This window comes from Gopherus evgoodei, chromosome 1 (genome assembly GCF_007399415.2).
Source record: "Gopherus evgoodei ecotype Sinaloan lineage chromosome 1, rGopEvg1_v1.p, whole genome shotgun sequence".
In the NCBI taxonomy this organism is placed as follows: domain Eukaryota; kingdom Metazoa; phylum Chordata; order Testudines; family Testudinidae; genus Gopherus; species Gopherus evgoodei.
The window spans coordinates 341,314,170-341,334,640 of NC_044322.1; the positions used below are offsets into that span (position 1 = coordinate 341,314,170).

The 20,471-nt window shown below is 45.7% G+C and overlaps 1 protein-coding gene across 1 annotated transcript in view; it reads right to left on the reverse strand.

Annotated features, from left to right (window-relative positions):
- Positions 1–6,958: 6,958 nt before the first annotated feature.
- The window catches only part of LHFPL3 (LHFPL tetraspan subfamily member 3), a 438,995-nt gene continuing 425,482 nt past the window's right edge, over positions 6,959–20,471 (reverse strand). Inside the window, 1 exon segment of the mRNA XM_030553290.1 lies at positions 6,959–8,240. The gene's annotated coding sequence lies outside the window, so the exon portion shown is untranslated.

The window sequence follows — 20,471 nt, forward strand, 5'->3', positions numbered from 1 at the left end:
TGGATATTCTGGGCCCTTTCCCAAAAAAGACGCCCAGAGGAAAGCAGTACGTACTGACTTTAGTGGACTTTGCTACCCGATGGCCAGAAGCAGTAGCTCTAGGCAACACCAGGGCTAACACTGTGTGCCTGGCCCTAACAGACATCTTTGCCAGGGTAGGTTGGCCCTCTGACATCCTTACAGATTCAGGGTCTAATTTCCTGGCAGGGACCATGGAAAAACTGTGGGAAACTCATGGGGTGAATCACTTGGTTGCCACCCCGTACCACCATCAAACCAATGGCCTGGTGGAAAGGTTCAATGGAACTTTGGGGGCCATGATAAGAAAATTCATCAACGAATTCTCCAATAATTGGGACCTAGTGTTGCAGCAGTTGCTGTTTGCCTACAGGGCTGTACCACATCCCAGTTTAGGGTTTTCACCATTTGAACTTGTGTATGGTCACGAGGTTAAGGGGCCATTACAGTTGGTGAAGCAGCAATGGGAGGGGTTTACGCCTTCTCCAGGAACTAACATTCTGGACTTTGTAAGCAACCTACAAAGCACCCTCCGACACTCTTTAGCCCTTGCTAGAGAGAACCTAAAGGATGCTCAAGAAGAGCAAAAGGCCTGGTATGACAGACATGCCAGAGAACGTTCCTTCAAGGTAGGAGACCAGGTTATGGTCTTGAAGGCGCAACAGGCCCATAAGATGGAAGCATCATGGGAAGGGCCATTCACGGTCCAAGAGCGCCTGGGAGCTGTAAACTACCTCATAGCATTTCCCAATTCCTCACTAAAGCCTAAAGTGTACCGTTCACAGTGCAACATGGCCTGGGCTGTTTCCCAGCTCTTCCTCCCTAGGCTACTTATTGCTGGCTTCCCCCACTGGTCTAGAGCTCTGTCCCTGCCTTGGCTTTATGCTCACTATGTACTGGTTCTCTCCAGCCAGTCACAGCCATTTTCTTCTGCTTTGCAGAGATGTTAGGTCTTTCGGTATGTTGGGTGCATATGGACAGAAGATCTTTCTTGCTTCCTGGCTGAGCTTTAAGAAGGCAGAGGGTCCCTGATACCGACTTTTTAAGATGGTCCAGTGTCCTTCCACCTGTGACTCTTTATTGACTGAGATGATTGATAGAGACTTTCATTTTCCCTTGAACCCAGTTACTGACCGGTGGCTCCTCAGATCATTCAGGCAGGGGAAAGGGCCTCAGCAGCGAACCTGCAGATTCAGTACACTGGACTGAACATCTGGCTGCAGAGAGGCTTAGAGGGGAGACACTGCATGGGTGGGGAAGAGAGAAAGGTGTAGAAGAAATAACAGGCATCTCTCTGGAGTGTCTGTTATGGTTACCAGACAGCAATGTGAACCTGGAGATGTGCCTTTACCTTAAGTTTGTGAATTCAAATCGGAAACTGACTGGTGTTCAGCACAGAATCATAGAATCATAGAATATCAGGGTTGGAAGGGACCTCAGGAAGTCATCTATTCCAATCCCCTGATCAAAGCAGGACCAATTCCCAACTAAATCAGAGAACATAAGGTTCAGGAAAGAGTGCAGAGTCAGATGGGGGAAAAGCTGAATCAATGTCACTGCTGCCTGAGAAATGCAAAAAACTGTCTCTGAAGAGCCCTTCTTGAGTGAATGAACCTAAACTGTGTTGGCCAATAGTTGAGTGGACGACGCTTTCATCCACACCAGTTTAAGGCTTGGCCTCTACTCACTACAGGAATGCAAATAAAAATTAAGTTTAATTTCTTCCCATCTCAAAATGTTTTTTATAGTAAACGCGCAGTACAAATGAATACACTGCCAGTTTAGTCAAGGGGTTTATCCATATTGTGGGAGGCATGTAATCTTAAGTATTATTTTTACTGATCTGATCTTTTTATAAAAGGAGATAGAAAAATAGGGACTGGAAACCATTTTGAATTAACAAAACCTATTAAAACATCTGCCACTAGATGGCAGCATAAACACACACAAAATAGTAAATATAGCACATACCATGATTGCTTTCCATATGCCTAAATTATCTTGCCTCTGAAGAATTTTCTAGTGCCCTAGATTCCATCGTAACTGTATTTAATTCAAAATGGATTTAAATACTTAAAAATGAGGGAATTTCCACACTATGTCTAGCTGATAAAATTAAAAACCAGAACAAGCCCTTTAAAACCATTAACAACTTTATGTATTTTTGATTCCTTATCCTCCATGCGCACTCACTCTGAAACATGGGTGAGTATTCAGTTAACCTGAATAAAATGGCTCTTTTTCTGATGGCATTTACCCTAGAACAAAGCCTGATAACTCTTCTAACATCTGCCCTCAGAGCAACCCAGCCATTTAACCCTATTTAACTCTGCCACATGATAATAATCCTTTGCTTTCTGTAGTACCTTCCATTTGAGAATCTTAATGTACATTGCACTATCATTGCAGTCATTTATTTAGCTTCCTAGCACAGCCTGTGATGTGCATATGTATTTTCCCATTTCTTAACAAATGAGGGAGCGGAGGCAGAGGGCAATCAGGACCAAACTTCTCCAATCTGGATGACTTCACTCAGGCCCTCTGAAAGCATGGATGCTGCCTACTGGTCAGGCTGGGGTGTAGCAGGTTGTCTTTCACCCAGGCATTCCCCTTTCTCACTATACCTCCACCCTATGGTGGTCTGTCCGTTTAGCAGCTCAGCTCTCCTGCCCAAGTCACACATGCAGATCCACCCCTTTCAGGGTACACACAGAGTCCAATAATGTGGAATTCATCATAAATCAGCAAGGGCTTCAGGCTCCCCCTCTCCTATTGGGTCAGGGGTTGGCCCCTTGTATCTTCAGGCAGATAGACTTCTGTCATTGTCCTCTTTCTAGGAACTGTTAGGGAAGCCCTGGCCCACCCTCTCCAATCTAGGGCCCAGTGGGAGGCAGCTAAGTCCTGTACCTTGGGGTGCTATGCAACTGCCTCCCTGGACCACTTCCTACCAGAGTCCCCTTTTCTCACAGGTAAAGAACTGAATATAAAGTTTCTGACCTTCAAAAGTCACCAGCCCCTCCTTTACAGCCCTTCTGATTCAGGTCAGTATCACCGGGCAGCAGGAGAGGAGCAGCAGTGAGGTAGTGTGACTTGACCCCTGTCTGCCTGACTCTGAGCTGCTCTGCTTCCCTTTTTTAAGCTCTACCTCCAGCTTTTGCAGGTGTGATGTGGCAGGGCTGCTTAGGCCCAGAGCAGCTCCTTAACCAGTGATGAGCTCCCAAAATCTTAATAACCGATTCCCCATCGAGTCCTCGGCGGCACTTCAGCGGCGGGGCGGGGTGTGTGTGTGTGTCTTCACTCGCTCCGGGTTTTCAGCGGCATTTCGGTGGCGGGTCCTTCACCCAGAGTGAGTGAGGACCCCCCCCCCCCGCTGCCAAAGACCTGGTAGGGAACCACGCGGTGAGTACAAGCCCCATGTGCCAGTCTCCCCCCACCATCCGACCCTAACCCACGTCCTGCCCCCGACTGTCCCCCTCAGAATCCGCAACTATCACCCCCCCCCCCGCTCCTTGTCCCCTGACCACCCCGTCCTGTGACCAGGGGTGAAAGTAAGTCCAGTGACTTACCGGTACACTGGGGCCAGCTCTGGCCCCTGGAAGGGGCGGGGCCTAGGGCAGAAGGGGCATGGCTGAGTCAGAGCCAGCCCCAGCCCACCCTGTAAGGTAAATGCCCCCCACCGGGGCAGCAGCAGCAGCTCGGGGCTCCGGGGGCTATTTAAAGGGCCTGAGGCTCCCCTGCTTCTACTGCCCCAGCCCTGTAAATAACCGTGGGAGCCCTGTGAAGCAGAGGGGCTCCCATGGCTATTTAAAGGACCAGGGTGTCAGAGGCAGCTGGAACCCTGGGCCCTTTAAATAGCCCCTGAAGCCCCCCCGCTACCCCTGGGCTCTGGGGGCTATTTATAGGGCCCATGGCTCCCCTGCTTCTACCATCCCAGCCTTTTAAATAGCTGTGGGAGCCCACCCCGTACATAACTTGCTCTGCTCCCTGTCCCCTGACTGCCCCAACCCCATCCACCGCCACCCAGACAGACCCCTGGAACTCCCACGCCTACCGAACCCCCTCCTTTCCCCATCCCCTGACAGTTCCCCCCCGAAATTCCACCCCCTCCAACCGCTCCCTGCCCCTTAGCCAACCTCTCCTCCCAACCCTGCCCCGGCCTCACCCTCTTACCATGCTGCTCAAAGTGGCAGGAGCTGCAGAGCTGCCCAGAGCGCTGGTGCCGGCGGCTCAGCATGCTGGGGCTCTGCAAGGGGTGGGGGGAAGCAGGGGAGGGGTCAGGGTAGCCTCCCCTGCTGGGAACTCAGGTGGGCCGGACAGGATGGTCCCATGGGCCGGATGTGGCCCGCAGACTGGAGTTTGCCCACCCGCCGGCCCCCTTTAATAAGTGGTTCTACACCGGCTTTTAAACTAAACAACCGGTTCTTGCAAACTGGTGTGAACCGGTTCCAGCTCACCACTGATTTAATGCCAATGTAAAGGAGATGATATAAGATGCTTTCTGAAATCAAACTATTACTTGGTTTCTGGTAACAGAATAGCCATTTGTGACAGAAGTATAAATTGGAATTGAAAAAGATCTCTGAGCTTTATTCAGTTCCACAAAAATATTTAAGTTGAGCTTTACAAACCTGCCTTGGAATAATCAATCTATTAAAATTAATGGGCACTTGGCATCCAGCTCCTTTAGGTGGCTTTGTAGATGGCTTTACTATATTCAACTCCTGATTATTTTGCATCTTATGAAACCAAGTTTACCATTAGAGAATGAAGCTCATTTAACAAATCAGGCCCAATCCTGCAAATATGATGGGTGTGGACAGTCCTGTGCCCATCCAGAGACCACTTTCTTTACTGGGGCTCCACATGAGCACAGGGGTTTGTCCCTATGAGTCACATTGCAGGGATGGAGCCTGGGTAGGGTCTAGAAAGGGGGACACTGATTGCAGTACGAGCAGTCATTACCACAAATGAACTGGAGAACAGCATGAGCATACTCTATTTCAGTATGCTAGAAAAATTAATCATTGACATTTATTAGGTACTTTAATACTAAGCATATATTAAAGTAACAAAAATTATTGTAGTCATTTTATTTTAGTTTAGTTTTTTACAGAAAGTCAGGTATTCCAACAATTTTCTTCACAGGTTGTTGACTTTAAAAAAAATTACACACATTTTTGACATTACAATGGAATGGAATGGGAAAGCGTTCACCTTTAAAAAGATTAAAAACATACTACTTATACTTAATTAACATTTAGTGATGTACATCCTTGAAACTTTTTGCTTTATTTATGTACATATGGTACATTTTAATTGAAATAGTAGAGCCACAAGGTCTTGTGATGACACATTTTTGCAACATTTGTATGTCTAAAGTGGGTTTTTTCGTTATACAATCACTATGATGCAAAACTCAGTAGGCAATAACAAAATTGCATGGCACAGAGAAACCCAATTAATGTAGTTTCTATTGCAGGAAAAAATATCATGACTGCAATAATCCAAGAATACAATGTAATCCCTGGATCAAATGATTACAATGATTCTGTAGCACATTCAGGTAAACCTCTTTACAAACTTCTGAGATAAAGTATGCCTATGATATACGAGCACTGGTAAATGATGACAAGCTTTAGTAAGACCCCATTTAGCAAAGTAGGCCTAAATGTGCCTAACTTTGAGCATGTGAGTTGCAGGACCGGCGCTAGGGGTTTGAGCGCCCTAGGCGCATGGCAATTTCGCAGCCCCCGCGCGCTGGTCCCGCGGCTCCGGTGGAGCTGCTGCAGTGGTGCCTGCGGAGGGTCCGGTGCTCCGCGGCTCTGGTGGAGCTGCCGTAGTGGTGTCTGCGGAGGGTCCGGTGCTCCGTGGCTCTGGTGGAGCTGCCGCAGTCATGCCTGCGGGAGGTCCACCGGAGCCGCGCGAGCAGCCGACCGTCCGCAGGAACGACTGCGGCAGCTCCACCGGAGCCACGGACCAGCGGACCCTCCGCAGGCACCACTGCGGCAGCTCCACCGGAGCCGCCTGCAGCCCCCTCCGGCAAAACAGTGCCCACCAATTATTCTGGCGCCCTAGGCGATTGCCTAGGCTGCCTAAATGGTAGCGCCGGCCCTGGTGAGTTGTCCCATTGACTTCAGGGGGATGAGTCACATGCTTAAATACCTTGCTGAATTGGGGCCTTAATGAGCTTCCAAACCCACTCGTAAATCACTTAAGTTATACCCTTCCTCTTTACTTTGGTGACAGCGACTAGGAATAGATTTATGTTGGATGACAACTTTTGGGTGTGCCTTTCAAAAGCGCTCAGCATTGGTGCTCGGCATCCACTGAAGTCAATCGAAACTTCCATTGTCTACAACATATTCAGACTTGGGCTAAGGGACAGAGTGTTTGAAAATCCCACTCAAATTTATCTGTAAACTTATTTGGCAAGCATATATGTTAGGTGTGCAGTTACTATGGCGATCAGGGCCATACAGGTACCTTGACAAACAGTTAACATTGCTATTTAATAACTAGTCATTATTTACTGACAATTTGGTCACAGACATTGTCTTCAGCCAAAGGAGCATAACTGAGATTCATGCACTTAGATGCAGAAGAGTTTTGTTTTGCAGTGACTCATTTACAACCAGAAGTTAAAAGCTTGTTTTATCTCTGTACTTCTTCCAGAGCTATTTGTTATTTGGGGCCTGTAATAATAATCAATTGTTATTCTAGATACTTTTCCTGAATGCCAGCAAGTATCATAGTGGCCTTCCAAATCTTTTGAAGTTAGAATTGCATCAGGAAATAATACAAAGGCTGCTCACTTCTAAAATACTCCTCTCTAGAATAATGCATCTGAGGAATTGGGTATTCACCCACGAAAGCTCATGCTCCAAAACGTCTGTTAGTCTATAAGGTGCCACAGGATTCTTTGCTGCTTCTCTAGAATAAGTATCTGCTCACATTCGGCTTCAGACTGCTCTTACTATTCTATTGCTTTCCAGAATGAGTTTGCTTGGCAAGGAACCTTATGAACAGCAACTAAATGTTGCACCAAAGTCAGAATAACTTGAGGGTAATATGACTCTCACGCCACATAAGCAAAATAAAATGTGAAGGGTCACAGTCACTGCTGTGCTCCAGCTGCTTCCCACCAGACAAAGCAGCCAGAGCATAGCAGTGAATCTGGCCCAGAGCTTTTAGGTAGTGTTCTGTAAAATGTACCTGTTTACTAGTCAGATTCATAAATTGTAAGGCCAGATGGGGCCATTAGATCATCTTCTCTGACCTCCTGTATAACACAGGTCACTGGATTTCATTAAGTGGTTATATGACATAGAACAGGAAAAAATACAAAAGTGTTTAACTGCAGCTGTGTGTTACATTTCAGGTGTCAAGTAATTTCTCCCCCTCCCTTTTCTTTTTGTAAATAAGTGGTTTTATTTTGCCACCTTAAATAGGAGCAAGTCTATGTTGCATGGAAATCAACAGCATTATGACATTCAGAAAGATGAAACTTATTGTATATATGCCTTCACAGAACTACAATATACGTCAGAAATAATTCTTCAGTTATAAGTTTGTTACAGACATAAATTAAACAGAGGACATATGCAGTAAAAATTGAGAAGCTTTACATTTTTAACCAATTTATTATACAGTGAAATAAACAAAGTGCAGAAATGCTGCAGTAAAAGTTATACTTTTTCCTCTAGGAGATGGAAACATTGAGAGAGTCTATTTATAAATGCTTTTTTAAGAGTGATGTCCTATCAGTTTCCTGGCTACTGGAACAGAAATAGTCTTGAGTTAACTGTCTCTCTCTACTGTGAAAGGTTTTAAAGCTTTTTGCTTTTCAGTTGAATAAAAAAAATGAGTTTACAAACTTTTTCAATGCATATATTACATACGTTTTGTCTAGCAACAACTACATCCCTTTTAATTTATTCCCTAAATGTGACTTTTCATGCATGTCTTCTGAAGGCTGTATTCAGTGACAGTTTCTAATGAGCTGGTGTGTAATCCATGATTGCATCTCTCTTCAGAAAATCACTTCCATGCTTGGCTGATCTATGTTTAGAAGGCAGCTCTTACCAATTGGGTATTTTTGCACTTGTCAACATTCTTCTCCATTGAAGGCTCCTTCCCAAGTTTCTTTCCATTTAATGCTGATGTACAAAAGCAGTTACTCATTTTGTTTTGTGCTCATTCTAGTGAGGATTGGCTTAGCAGGACTGCGCAAAACAGAGAGAAGAGAGAAGTCAGTTTATTGCCAACAGACAGTCAGTGCTACTGTGTTTGGCACAGTGCTCTCTTCTGATCAATATTCTAAATACATTTCACTATTTTTATTTCCATTCATTATAAAAGATAACATTGGTCATCAACTTTAATCTCCAACTGTCACAGTGATTTAGAGGGTGGAATCTTTGAAAAATCAGTTTTGATCTATTAATCAACAAGGAAAGTCAAAATAAAGGGATTGTTTCATCTGAAGTCTGAACAGTGGGAACACAAACATGCAGCATGTACTGGGTGAGAGTCACATTTATTTGAATAATATCAGGAATCAAATCAAGGTCCTGAGATTTCTGTTCAGTATTTATGATTTCCTTCAAATGCCTGCATACACAAATCTCATTTAAAAAAATAAATAAAGTTAGTCTGATAGATTTCAGAAGGACAGTCCCCAAAGATAATAGAGGTGTTTTCAACACATACCCATCATCCATCATGCACTGGTATGCCCCTCCCTCCCCCACAATCATTTTCAGTGTTTTCATGGAGTGTGGGGAGAGACAAGGCCCTACACCCCCGGCTTCCTGTGGTTCACCATGACTCTCAGCCAGCCAATAAAACAGAAGGTTTATTTAGATGACAGGAACACAGTCCAAGTCAGGTCTTGCAGGTACAGACAACAGGACCCCCTCAGTTAGGTCCATCGGGGTGGGGGGAGGAAAGGGAGACCAGAGCCCTGTTGGGAGGCCAGAGCCCATCTGGGCTCCCCTCCATTGTCCCAACCAGCTCCAAACTGAAACTCCCTCCAGCCATGTCACTCAGCCTCCCCCCCGCACCCCCAGCTCCTCCCCCAGCCTGTGTCCTGTTTCCTGGGCAGAGGTGTTACCTGGCCTCCAACACCCTCCTGGGTTCTCATGTTATGTGCTCAAGTATCCTCCCACAAGGAAAGTCTCCCATCCCCCAATGCAGACAGTCCCAGCAAAACTCCCCTGCAACCTTCCCAGGTCAATACTCCCCACTTGGCATTCAAAGAACACATTGAGAACATTCCCACTTGGTCACAATCACATAAACATAAATTTATGTTCAGGGCAAAAAAGGAATGACTGAATTCATACTGTGAATAGGTTCAGCAAAGAGTCCTGTGGCACCTTACAGACTAACAGACGTATTGGAGCATGAGCTTTCGTGGGTGAATACCCACTTCGTCGGATGCATCCAATACATCTGTTAGTGTATACCAGGGGTCAGCAACCTTTCAGAAGTGCCACGCTGAGTATTCATTTATTCACTCTAATTTAAGGTTTCGTGTGCCAGTAATACATTTAACGTTTTTACAAGGTCTCTTTCTATAAGTCTATAATATATACCTAAACTATTGTTGTATGTAAAGTAAATAAGGTTTTTAAAATGTTTAAGAAGCTTCATTTAAAATTAAATTAAAATGCAGAGCCCCCTCAGGACCCGGGCAGTTGGAGTGCCACTGAAAATCAGGTTGTGTGACCCCTTCGGCACACGTGCCATAGGTTGCCTACCCTGATCTATAAGGTGCCACAGGACTCTCTGCTGCTTTTACAGATCCAGACTAACACGGCTACCCCTCTGATACTGTGAATAGGTTGCTGCTCCAGAAAGCTTCCCTTTATGCAACCTATTGCATTTAAATTAGGAAAAAACCCAGGGTACTGTGCACAGAAACCATGGCATAGCTGGTGTGTCACATGACTTTAAGCCATGGACTGGTATGTCTCTCCATTGCTGCTGTCGTGAAGGCCCTGTGGAGGGCGCATTCTGCTTCCTTTCAGGGCACCCAGATGTAGGACAACCATCTTCAGCAAGATCCTCCTCCAGCCATACAGGCTTGTGTGTTGTGCTCCTGATATGTGTGTATGTGGAAAGTAGGTCAATATTTGTCCCTAAGTTTGAATAAAAAGTTATTGTACAAGTGGAGCTCTGCAGATGGATCACTAGCTAAAATTTCCCGGATAACTGGACTATTTAGGCTCAACCTTGAAGTCTCTACTCCAGCAACATCTTCAGTGGCAGGAGTTATGCCTGAGAAAGTATTTAGGATGAAATTCTGGAAATGAGCACACAGCCTGACTGAAGGGGCTCTGTGCTCAGTTACACATGCATGGGGCTGGAGAACAGAGCCAATGGGACTGATTCCTCATTACACTCTGACCCCTTTATGCCAGCTGTGCTGGCACAAAAGTCTGTAAAGAAAATGGTGCACTGGAGATGAGAATTCTCTTGGTCTCGCAGCCAGCATAATGCTCCTATGCTATCCCCATCACAGCTCGGTATGATGAAAGAAATGGGGTGTGACTGGGGCATCACTGCCCTCTAACTATTCTGAGCTGCTGGAATGGCCTCTTGGGGCCATTAGGCAACAAGGCACAAGTTAGAGCAGCTCTAAGGCTGCTCAAACCTATTCCAGGCACTGAGAATAAGATTGAGGAAAGCCACCTTTGCCACTTCCCACAGTCCTGCACCAAGTGGAGTGAGGTCTCCACCAGAAATCATGCTCAACTCACATGCTGTGTTTAGATGTGTTTTATAAAGAGGACACTTACAATGGCTATTGCTGGAACTAGACAAGAATAGAAAACTGGAATTGAAAACAAATGGCACAGGAAGATTATCTATATCTGTGCATATGGACAGCAATGGTGATGATGACTGGGACTATTCTGCTTTTGTCAGAAAACTAATACACAATTTAGAGTGATCTCTGAGGGAACAATACTTTAATGAATTAGTATACAGTGGGTCTAATGACTTGCCTTTTACAAATAAAAATGATCTGTTACACTTCTCTGAGCAGAGCTTCCTCTTATCCTCATGAAAAGAATGTGCCAATAGTGAAGGACAAGTAGTAGACAAGAAATATACATTTCTGACTTAAATAATTATTAATTTGTGCCCCAAGGATCCTAATGCATTTTATAAAGATGGGTAAGTATCATTATGTAGTCATAGATGATAAAAAAGATAAAGACCTGTTTCATCATCCCATCTATTTCCTTGACAGTGAAGTATTGTTCCCCACAGTACCTAGGCAAGCATGTGGTCCAATTTACTGTTACAATTAGCCTCCTTTCACAAATAGAAATACTGATGCAAAGAGAGCTAAATCACTTTCCCACAGCCAAAGAGTGAGTCAGTGGCAGAATCAGGAATAAAACCAGGTTGTTTTTTTTTACTCCAAGTCCCCTGGTCGGCCCACTCATCACCCTGCCTCTACTACATCTAATAGCTATGGGGAGGCTTTGATAGAAAATCTATGTGGACAAATACAAATAGATGGCATCACAGAGAAGTTATTTGATATGGGACAATTATAACAAGGAACACCAAATGTACAGGCCTTAATAATATACTGTGGCATCACCATGAAAAAGTTCAGGTTTGTAAGATTAAATGGAGCATTTATAAAAAGGGTTTTAATCTCAAGTTATTGTATTTGCTATTCAAAGGCATGACAAGATTTGGCATGACAGTTATTGGCTTTCCAGCAACATTTGAAATTCAGCATTAGGGTTGCAACATATTAACATCTTTATTAGTTCTTCTGCAAAATTTTATACACAGGTGTTATACAGAGGAAAGAGGAAATTTAATAAATGTCACAGATTCCTAGTTAGTGCTGTGCAAAGAAGAAGCTGCATAAATAAGTCATTCATTTTGTTCAGTCTGGTTTGACCTTGTAACATGCTTTTGACTTTTTGACATTTCTTTGCATCAGAGTTACCTACAAATCGTTTTTAGAGCTGTCAGGGGAACCAAAATTAATGAAAGCAGTCTCTGCGAAGGCTATATTGTCCAAACTACCGAAATGCAATGCTGTTAGATTCTCAGGGTATGTCTACACTACGAAATTAGATCGAATTTAGAGAAGTTCATTTTTTAGAAATTGATTTTATACAGTTGATTGTGTATGTCCCCACTTAAGACCATTAAGAGCATTAACTTAGCGGAGTGTGTCAACAGTACCGATGCTAGCATAGACTTCCGGAGCATTGCACTGTGGGTAACTATCCCATAGTTCCCGCAGTCTCTGCTGTCCATTGGACTTCTGGGTTGACCTCCCAATGCAGCAAAAACATTGTCGCAGATGAGTCTGGGTAAATGTCGTCAGGCCTCCCTCCCTCCTCCGTGAAAGCAATGGCAATAAGTCATTTCTCGCCTTTTTTCCTTGGTTACCTGTGCAGAAGACATATCATGGCAAGCATGGAGCCTGCTCAGTTCACCATCACCATATGTCTCCTGGGTGCTGCCAGACATGGTACTGCATTGCTACACAGCAGCAGCTCATTGCCTTTTGGCAGCAGATGGTGCACTACAATTGGTAGCCATCATCATTGTCTCCTAGGTGCTCTTTTAGTCGACCTCAGTGAGGTCGGTTGGGGGGTGCCTGAGGAGAGATGTGTGCTCCTGGCTGGTGTCGGTGAGGTCAGCCAGGGGCGCCTGGACATAAATGGAAGACGATGATGGCCAGCAGTCGTACTGCACCATCTTCTGGCGAGCAGCCAGGAGACAACAATGGCTAGCAATCGTACTGCACTGTCTTCTGCCGAGCAGCCAGGAGATGATGATGGCCAGAAGTTGTACTGCACCGATGGCATGTCTGCTGCCAGCCTAAGATGTATAAGAGAGATGGAGTGGATCAAAACAATAAAGAGTCCAGATTTGTTTTGTATTCATTTGCTCCCCACGTCTTCCCTCCGTGAATAGTGGGAGGAGGGCTATCTCAGTGGCTTGAGCATTGGCCCAAGGTTGTGAGTTCAATCCCTGAGGGGGCCATTCTGTGTGACAACCGTGTAAGCCAACCCTCTAAGCCATGTCATCAGTTGCCCCTCCCTCAGTCAGAGCAACAGCAGACAATCAAATTGCTGCAATTATGAGCACCGTGAACACCACGCTTATTATCCTGCAGTATATGTAGAACCTGCAAAAGCAAAGTCAAGCGAGGAGGCGACGTCAGCATGGTGACAAGAGCGATGAGGGCATGGACACAGACTTCTCTTAAAGTACGGGCCCTGGCAATGTGGACATCATGGTGTTAAGGGGCAGGTTCATGCTTTGGAATGCCAATTCTGGGCCCAGGAAACAAACACAGACTGGTGGGACCACATAGTGTTGCATGTCTGGGATGATTCCCAGTGGCTGTGAAACTTTTGCATGCGTAAGGGCACTTCCATGGAACTTTGTGACTTGCTTTCTCCTGGTCTGAAGCACAAGAATACCAAGATGAGAGCAGTCCTCACAGTTCACAAGCAAGTGGCAATAGCCCTGTGGAAGCTTGCAATGCCCGACAGTTACCGGTCAGTCGGGAATCAATTTGGAGTGGGCAAATCTACTGTGGGGGCTGCTGTGATTCAAGTAGCCAACGCAATCAAAGAGCTGCTGCTATCAAGGGTAGTGACTCTGGGAAATGTGCAGCTCATAGTGGATGGCTTTGCTGCAATGGGATTCCCTAACTGTGGTGGGGTGACAGATGGAACCCATATCCCTATATTGGCACCGGAGCACCAAGCCAGCGAGTACATAAAATGAAAGGGGTACTTTTTAATGGTGCTGCAAGCACTGATGGATCAGAAGGGACGTTTCACCAACATCAACTTGGGATGGCTGGGAAAGGTACATGACGCTTGCATCTTCAGGAACTCTGGTCTGTTTCAAAAGCTGCAGCAAGGGACTTTCTTTCCAGACCAGAAAATAACTGTTGGGGATGTTGAAATGCCTATAGTTATCCTTGGGGACCCAGCCTTCCTCTTAATGCCCTGGCTCATGAAGCCATACATGAGCAGCCTGGACAGTAGTCAGGAGCTGTTCAACTATAGGCTAAGCAAGTGCAAAATAGTGGTAGAATGTGCAGTTGGATGTTTAAAAGCGCGCTGGCGCAGTTTACTGACTCGCTCGGACCTCAGCAAAACCAATATTCCCATTGTTATTACTGCTTGCTGTGCACTCCACAATATCTGTGAGAGTAAGGGGGAGATGTTTATGGAGGGGTGGGAGGTTGAGGCAAATCGCCTGGCCTCTGATTACGCACAGCCAGACACCAGGGCAGTTAGCAGAGTACAGGAGGGCGTGGTGCACATCAGAGAAGCTTTGAAAATCAGTTTCATGACTGGCCAGGCTATGGTGTGAAGGTTCTGTTTGTTTCTACTTGATGACCCCCTTCCCCCTCGGTTCACTCTACTTCCCTGTAAGCTAACCACCCTCCCTTCCCCCCTTCGATCACCACTTGCAGAGGCAATAAAGTCATTGTTGCTTCACATTCATGCATTCTTTATTAATTCATCACAAAAACAGGGGGATAACTGCCAAGGTAGCCTGGGAGGGGTGGGGGAAGAGGGAAGGACCAGGTGGGGTGGGGGAGGAGGGAAGGACAAGGCCACACCACACTTTAAAACTTATTGAATGCCAGCTTTCTGTTGCTTGGGCAGTCCTCTGGGGTGGAGTGGTTGGGTGCCCTGAGGCTTCCCCACCGCATTCTTGGGCATCTGGGTGAGGAGGCTATGGAACTTGGGGAGGAGGGCGGTTGGTTACACAGGGGCTGTAGCAGTGGTCTGTGCTCAAACTGCCTTTCCTGAACCTCAACCATACGCCAGAGCATATCAGTTTGTTCCTCTAGTAGCCTCAGAATTGCCTCTTGCCTTCTGTCACCAAGCAGATGCCACCTATCATCTTCAGCCTACCACTTATAATCTTCAGTCCTCCACCTGTCCTCGTGTTCATATTGTGCTTTCCTGGACTCCGGCACTGTCTGCCTCCGCACATTCTGCTAGGCTCTTTCAGTGTGGGAGGACTGCATGAGCTCAGAGAACATTTCATCGCAAGTGCGTTTTTTTCGCCGTCTAATCTTCGCTAGTCTCTGGGAAGGAGAAGATAGTGTGAGTGTTCAAACATTTGCAGCTGGTGGAGAAAAAAATGGGAGAGTGGTAGTTAAAAAGACACATTTTAGAGAACAATGGGTAGACTCTTTCATGGTAAAGCTTGCTGTTAACATTACATAGCACATGTGCTTTCGGTACAAGATCGCATTTGCCTCTTATTGAGGGTATGCTGGTTTAGTGTGAGAGATCTTTCACACAGGGCTGGGCAACAGAATTTGGCTTGCAGGCAGCCATGGTAAGACACAGTCTTTTGGCTTCTTTAACTAGGGTGATCAGATGTCCCGATTTTATAGGGACAGTCCTGATTTTTGGGTCTTTTTCTAATATAGGCTCCTATTACCCCCCCACCCCCTGTCCCGATTTTTCACATTTGCTGTCTGGTCACCCTATCTTTAACCTTCATAACATGTGGGAATCATTTCAAACAGCAGTACCCTCATTTCCCATACCAAGCTGCCTTTGGGTTGGCCATTTAAAAGGAGGGGGGGACTGCGATTTTTGGGTTAATGTGCAGCACAAACCCAACTAACCTCCCCCTACCCACACCCAATTCTCTGGGATGATCGCTTCATCCCTCCCCCACTGGGTGGCTAACAGCAGGGAACATTTCTGTTCAGCCGCAGGCAAACAGCCTAGCAGAAATGGGCACCTCTGAATAGCCCCTTAATAAAATCACCCTATTTCAACCAGGTGACCAGGAATGCTATCACTCTCTTGAGGATAACACAGAAAGATAAAGAACGTTTGCTGTTTCAATGCCAGCAAACACCGGAACCATACGCTGCCATACTTTGTTATGCAATGATTCCAGACAATGTGCTACTGGCCTGGCGTGGTAAAGTGTCCTACCATGGAGGATGGAATAAGGCTGCCCTTCCCAGAAACCTTTTGCAAAGGCTTTGGGAGTACATCCAGGAGAGCTTTATGGAGGATTTCTGCTCCATCCCCAGACATATTAACAGACTTTTCCAGTAGCTGTACTGGCTGCGAATGCCAGGGCAAATTAATCATTAAATACACTTGCTTTTAAACCATGTATAATATTTACAAAGGTACACTCACCAGAGGTCCCTTCTCCACCTGGTGGGTCTGGGAGGCAGCCTTTGTTGGGTTTTGGGGGTACTGACTCCAGGTCCAGGGTGAGAAACAGTTCCTCGCTGTCGGGGAAAACGGTTTCTCCGCTTCCTTGCTGTAAGCTATCTTCAACCTCCTCCTCCTCCTTGTCCCCAAAACCCACATCCATGTTGCGTGCTACTCCACTGACGGAGTCAAAGCACGTGGGTGGGGTAGTGGTGGCTGCACCACTTAGAATGGCATGCAGCTCATCATAGAAGCGGCATGTTTGGGGTTCTGACCCGGAGCAGCCGTTTGCCTCTCTGTTTTTTTGGTAGGCTTGCCTCATCTCCTTAAGTTTCACGTGGCACTGCTGCAGGTCCCTGTTATAGCCTCTGTCCTTCATGCCCTTTGAGATTTTTTCAAATGTTTGGACATTTCATCTTTTGGAACAGAGTTCTGATAGCACAGATTCGTCTCCCCATACAGTGATCAGATCCCGTACCTCCCGTTCGGTCCATGCTGGAGCTTTTTTGCGATTCTGGGACTTCATCATGGTCGCCTCTGATGATGAGACCTGCACTCACCTGCAGATTGCCACGCTGGCCAAACAGGAAATGAGATTCAAAAGTTCACGGGCCTTTTCCTGTCTATCTGGCCAGTGCATCGGAGTTGAGAACGTTGTCCAGAGTGGTCACAATGGAGCACTCTGGGATAGCCCCTGCAGGCCAATACGATCAAATTGTGACCACACTATCCCAAATTCGACCCGGCAAGGTCAATTTCAGCGCTAATGCCCTCATCGGGGGAGAAGTACCAAAATCAATTTTAACAGCCGTTTAAGTAGAAAATAACGGCTTTATCATGTGGACGGGTGCAGGGTCAAATTGATCTAACGCTGCTAAATTCGAGCTAAACTCATAGTGTAGACCAGGGCTCAGTCTATTTAGAGATTTGGAAAGGCTTCACATCCTGGTGATATTATTGTTCCTGCCTGACCCATTCAATTAGGGTACATGCTGATTGTTGGTGATAGAGTTGGTATGCAGTGTCTACTTGAGGGATTTACAACATTCCAATGTTTATGCACATTTTCTGAGAGAGCTCATCAATATTTCTTTGGTGTGAAGATGAATAGTAGAGAGCATTGCAGGCTGCTCCTTGCCAAAGTATAAATACACAGACTGAAGTTTCAGATAGTCCACAACATGCTTTTATGGCAAGGACAGTCAGATAAACAGCACTTACAGAGAATAATGCAAGAGTCTTCATCCTTCAAAGGCTGAATACATTGCCTTTGCAACAGTCTCAGCACTTACCTAGTTAATTCTCTGCAGACATATTTATACAACCTCTTAGCCATTCTTTTAGTTGGTAGTTTGAAAAATGCCAACCTTCTAGGGGTTATTACTTTGCTGTTCTCTCCAAACACTTGTGATTACAAGTATCAGAGGGTAGCCGTGTTAGTCTCGATCTGTAAAAGCAGCAAAGAATCCTGTGGCACCTTATAGACTAACAGACGTTTTAGAGCATGAGCTTTCGTGGGTGAATACCCACTTCCTCAGATGCATCTGAGGAAGTGGGTATTCACCCACGAAAGCTCATGCTCTAAAACGTCTGTTAGTCTATAAGGTGCCACAGGATTCTTTGCTGCTTTTGTGATTACAAGTGTCTTACTAAATTAGAGAGGGGAAGCAAATGACTTTCTTGATGAAGTCAAGACCAATGCTATTCCAAAATCAGACCAGCTGCTAGGAGTTGCTTGAGTAATAAGTGACACATAAAATTTCCTCCTCGTCTCACCGTAGACCCAAAGTGCTCCACTGACCCATTATTTATGATTATTTACTGAATGCTGGCAGTATATTTTGTGTACTACAGGAGAGAAAGGAAGCTATAGTCACTGCTCCCAGGGGCTTACAATCTAAAATAGACATGCAATGCAGTTTGGATACATAAAATACTGGGTGAACATCAGGGTCGTTTCCGGGTGGATGATGCCTTGGATAGCCTGAATGGTAGCTGCCGGTTCTCTGTCCTTGACCTCTGCAGTGGATACTATCAAATGTTCATGGCACTAGAGGACCCAGAGAAGACAGCATTCATCTCCCCCTTAAGGTTTTACCAATTTAATCGCATGCCCCAGAGAGTATCTGGAGCTCCAGCCATGTTTCAGCGACTCATGGAGTGAGTGATAGGGGACATGCACCTGTTAGAGTGTCTGGTGTACTTGCAGCAGAGAGTCCTGTGGCACCTTATAGACTAACAGACGTTTTGGAGCATGAGCTTTCATGGGTGTATACCCACTTCGTCGGAGGCTATGGTGTACTTGGATGACATTGTAGTGTTTGGGCACACTTTAGAAGAACACGAGACTCAGCTGTGCAAAGTCCTGAATCATTTGGAACAGGCTGGCTTCAAGTTATCCTTAGACAACTGCATCTTCTGCCAGACATCCGTGTGGTACGTGAGACACATAGTGTCTGCAGATGGTATAGCTACAGACCCAGAGAAGTTGAAGGCGGTAACCACTTGGCTGAGGACTACGACTCTCAAGGAATTACAGTTGTTTATGGGTTTCTGTGGCTATTACCACAGGTTCATAAAGAATTTTTCGCACATCGTACATGCACTCACAGAGCTCACCAAGGGATACCCCCCCACAAATAAGAAGAAGGGGAACCCACCTCCGATCAATACTTTAATGCGGGTGCACCTTTTGGAAAGTAGTGGACTGCTGAGTGTGAAGAAGCTTTCGATAAAATCATTCAACAGCTCACTCAAGCACCTGTGTTGGTGTACGCTGATCCCACCCAGCCATATGAACCTCATGTCGAAGCACGCTACACTGATTTAGGCGCTGTCCTTTATCGAGAGCGTGAGGGCAAATTCTGACTGGTAGCATTAGCAAGTCGAGGTCTCACACCACTTGAGAGAAACTACTCTGCTCATCAAGTGGAGTTCCTGGCACTGAAATGGGCCATCACAGAGCGATTCCATGACTATGGGGCCAAGTTCCCTCTAAAAACTGATGATAACCCTTTGACACACATCAAGACAACAGCAAAATTACCTGAAAAATCCACGCTTAGCTGCTGCACCACAGAAATCAGAAACTAATGTGCATCAGTATACAGGCAGCATCCATACATGTGTATGTGTAATCCATAAGCCTAACGGGGAGATATCTCTTTAAGAGACCCTTTTGGGGGAGGTAGGGGTGAGTTGTGTCTGGGTCATTGTTGCTAGGCACTCCACATCCAGAAGCTTCTGGAATAGAGTGTGATAGTTTTGGGTCTGCTCCAATAAATTCCCTGTTGCTTGGGTCAGACTCCATGAGGGCAAGCAGTCAGGGCAGCTGCTTTGCAGAAGGCCATGTGCCCTGTGTGAGTTGGGAGAAGCTGAGCTGAGACTTAGGTGAACAAAACCTAAGCTTTTGGGAAGTTTCAGTTTCTTCTCACCGTATTTCTGTGAGGACTGAACTGTTCAGATTTTAATTTGTTTTCTTTATTTATGTTTATGTATAACTATGAAAGTAATGTCTGTGGATGACAGCCATGTCATGTTGTAAAAATTAGATTATTTGTTTCTTTAAACAAATCTTTCATAAGATTTATAAAGTTATTTAATTAAATTCATTTCTTTAGTTCCTTGTGAGACTTGAATGTGGGGAGGTTGACCCTGTGCAATCCTTGCTGAAAATCCTTAGAGACTGAACTCTGGGTCTCCAGCTACTCTTCTATGAGAGTTGGGAGTTTGTAGGCACTGGAGAGGGGTAATGAAGTGAACTGTAGCCCACCCAAAAGTTAAATATGTTCCTGTGATTAAGGGGAAAGGCATGAAGGGCAGTTAGGCACCCAACCCAAGTGGACATTGGGTGCCTAACTGCTCTTCATGTCTTTGAAAATCTTCCCCTAAATTCTTATAATGAAAAATATTCCTGGATAATAGGCTGGCGTAAGACAATGTCACTGCTTTCCTGGCGACGGGGAGGAGAGAAGACTTTTGGAAGGCTACATGTGGTATCTGCTTCCACTCACTCATCTGCAGAAAGTGCCTTTTCTTTTCTCAATGTGTCCAGCAAGCATCCTTTGCCTTGGTTGCAGCAGTGCTGCAAAGGAGGGGCTCTGGCAGCACCTGTACAGGATTCTGGGGCACACAATAGACGTAAAGCTGCCCACAGCTATGCATGGCAGGAGCAAGGCTGTCCTGCCGAATGGGAGAATCAAGAGGTCAGACACTTCCTAGCCAAACTTGTTTGGTTGGGGC